Source organism: Rattus rattus, chromosome 3, assembly GCF_011064425.1.
Source record: "Rattus rattus isolate New Zealand chromosome 3, Rrattus_CSIRO_v1, whole genome shotgun sequence".
Classification (NCBI taxonomy): Eukaryota; Metazoa; Chordata; class Mammalia; order Rodentia; family Muridae; genus Rattus; species Rattus rattus.
The window spans coordinates 43,795,044-43,799,024 of NC_046156.1; positions in this window are offsets into that span (position 1 = coordinate 43,795,044).

The window sequence follows — 3,981 nt, forward strand, 5'->3', positions numbered from 1 at the left end:
CTTTAACCAAGCAAGTGAAAGTCTCTGAAGAAAGAAACTGAGGAAGATCTCAGAAGATGGAAAGATCTTCCATGCTCATGGATTGGCAGGATTAATATAGTAAAGATGGCCATTTTGCCAAAAGCAATCTACAGATTCAATGCAAGCCCCATCAAAATTCCTACTCAATTCTTTATAGAGATAGAGCAATTTGAAAATTCATTTGAAATAACAAAAAACCCAGGATAGCAAAAAGTATACTCAAGAATAAAAGAACTTCTGGGGAAATCACTATCCCTGAACTCAAGCAGTATTACAGAGCAATAGTCATAAAAAGTGTATGGTATTAGTACAGAGACAGGCAGATAGATCAGTGGAACAGAATTGAAGACCCAGAAATGAACCCACACACCTATAGTCACTTGATCTTTGACAAAGGAGCTAAAACCATCCAATGGAAGAAAGACAGCATTTTCAACAAATGGTCCGGTTCAACTGGAGGTCAGCATGTAGAAGAATGCAAATTGATCCATTCTTATCACCATGTACAAAGCTTAAGTCCAAGTGCATCAAGGACCTATGCATCAAACCAGATACACTCAAACTAATAGAAGAAAAAGTGGGGAAGAGTCTCAAACACATGGGCACTGGGGAAAATTTCCTGAACAAAACACCAATGGCTTATGCTCTAAGATCAAGAATCGACAAATGGGACCTCATAAAACTGCAACACTTTTGTAAAGCAAAAGACACTGTCATTAGGACAAAGCAGCAACCAAGAGATTGGGAAAAAATCTTTACCAATCCTACATCTGATAGAGGGCTAATATCCAAAATATGCAAAGAACTCAAGAAATTAGACTCCAGAGAGTCAAATAACCCTATTAAAAATGGGGTACAGAGCTAAACAAAATATTCTCAGCTGAGGATTATCGAATGGCCAAAAAGCACCTAAAGAAATGTTCAACATCCTTAGTCATCAGGGAAATGCAAATCAAAACAACCCTGAGATTCCATCTCACACCAGTCAGAATGGCTAAGATCAAAAACTTAGGTGACAGCAGATGCTGGCGAGGATGTGGAAAAAGAGGAACAATCCTCCATTGTATACATCACTCTGGAAATCAGTCTGGAGGTTCCTCAGAAAATTGGACATTCCACTACTTGAGGACCCAGCTATACCTCTCTTGGGCAAATACCCAAAAGATGCTCCAACATACAACAAAGACATAGGCTCTACTATGTTCATCGCAGCCTTATTTATAATAGCCAGAAGCTGGAAAGAACCCAGATGCCCTTCAACAGAGGAATGGATTAAAAAAAATGTCGTACATCTACACAATGGAGTACTACTCAGTTATCAAAAACAATGACTTCATGAAATTCATTGGCAAATGGAACGAACTAGAAAATATCATCCCGAGTGAAGTTACTCAATCACAGAAAAACATACTTGGTATGCACTCATTGATAAGTGGATATTAGCCAAAAAGCTCAAATAACCCAAGATGCAAGCCACAGACCACAAGAGGCATGAGAAGGATACCAAAATGCAGATGCTCCCACTGCTTCTTAAAAGGGGGAAAAATGGATATAGGAGGGGATATGGATGCAAGGTTTAGGGCAGCGACTCAAGGAATGGCCATTCCGGGCCTGACCCACATGAGGCCCGTATATATACAACCACCAAAACTAGGTAAGATGATGAAGCTAGAAAATGCATGCTGAAAGGGACCGGATATAGATCTCTCTAGAGAGACACATCCAGAGCATGTCCAATCCAGACTGCAATGCTAGCAGCAAACCACCAAACTGAGAATAGGACCCCCTTGGGGGAAATCAGAGGAAGTATTGAAAGAGTTGAAGGAGCTGGAAACCCCATAAAAACAACAATGCCAACCAACCAGAGCTTCCAGGGACTAAACCACTACTGAAAGACTATACATGGACTGACCGAGGGCTCCAACTGCATATGTAGCAGAGAATAGCCTTGTTGGGACACCAGGGGAAGGGGAAGCCCTTGGTCCTGCCAAGGTGGACCCCCAGTGCAGAGGAATATGGGGGGACAATAAGAGGGATGTATAGAGGGAATACCCATATGGGGGAGGGGGAAAAGAGGGGATGGGGGCTTATTGACAGGAAACCAGGAAGGGGAATAACGTTTGAATGTAAGTAAAGAAACATATCTAATAAAAAATTTAAAAAAAAGACTTGATCTTGCCCCCATGACATTACAATTCTGATTAATTATTTTCTTCTAATTTTCTTCCCGAGGTTGAACAATTTCTCTTCCTCTGAACTTTGGTCAATTTGGATTTCTCTTTTTGTTCTTGGATGATAGTAGTCATTACATGCATTCATAAAAACACTTTTGTTTTCCATCCATACACAGTTCTAAAGTGCTGAAGTCTAGGTCACCTTAACATCTCTATTACCCAGCATTCTTCTTTTCTAGTCATAAAGTCATAATACATATTCGCTCTATGGTCATTGTTGGTATTTACAGATTTTTGTCATCATTTTCTGAGCCATCTTAAACTTTGTTCTAGCCGACATTAAACTACTTGCTTATCTATCCTTGCTTATCTTGTCTCTATCCTACAGAGGTTCAACTTTACATCCCATCAAACACTGTCCTTAACTGAGCCCCAAGCTTGGTCTTTCCTAGTACATGGCCATTCTGCGTTTCTGAAGGAAAGCACGCATATTTATCAAGCCCTCCTAACTCATCATGAGTCAAACTTGAAGCTCTTTTCTCTCACAACAGACAGCAATGTCTGTTTCTTTAGGCCCCTGGCCCGGCTTTTCACCTAGATCCATGGATGTTTCTACACATACAGAAAATAAGGCGTAAGCAGAGGATGTAGGACAGAGATCAGAAGACTCGCCGCTCTAGAGCACCTAAGGGCTCCTTCTTCAGTTTCCAGCTCCCTTTGGCGCTCACAGTTCCATCCAATAACCATCCTCAAGCCAGTGTGACACCAGCTGGGTTGAACTGAGCTCTGGGAATGTCTCCACAGGAAAGGCCATGGAGTTCTCAGCCTGTTCTCTGGTTCCCCAGTGTCTTTGAACAATCATGCAGTGTAACAGAGTTTATGATTGGAGGGAGTGTGAGCCATCCAATACCAAACATAGAAGTCCTTTACATTTAACACATTTAAATAAAAAAAAATATATAGAACTGACTTAAGCCACTTGCTCTTTCCTCTTGTGTGCATAATAGTCTGCAAATGCGATGCTTTGAACACATTAAAATATCTCATCCCAAATGAAATGTCAAAATGGTTTCTAGCTAATGCATATACAATCCAGAAAGTAGGAAAAACGTCAACCAATATTCATGAATATACTGAGCAAAAAGATCAAGTTGATTATGCTATGGAAATGGTTATTAAACAAATGAGCCTTTTAAAATTGCTAAGTGTATAGTGAGTGTGTGTCCATGTATACATGTGTACTTGTGTGATGACTAACACCAACATTGGGTATCCTCTTCCTCTATCTTGTTCCACTGTTTGATGATGATGGTGATGATGATGGTGATAATGATGATGATGGTGATGATGATGATGATGATGATAATGATGATGATGATGATAATGATGATGATGATGGTGGTGGTGGTGCATGATGTGGTCTCGCATTGAATAAGGCACACGGAGATTAACCGGAAAGCTCCAGGGAATCTGTCTGCCTCTGCTCTCACACTTGAATTTTCACATGAATACTGAGGATTGCAGTTCTTAAATGTTTACACAGAGGCACTTTACCAACTAAGGCATGTCCTCAGTCCCTGACAGCTACCTTTTTTTTTAAAAAAGACTTATTTTTTTTTATGTTTATAAATACCTGTCTCTTCACATACGAGAAGAGGTCATCAGATCTCATGTGGTTGCTGGGATTTGAACTCAGGACCTCTGGAAGAGCAGTCAGTGCTCTTAACCACGGAGCCACCTCTCCAGCCCAACAGCTACCGTTTTATAAAGGAGATATAAAACAATC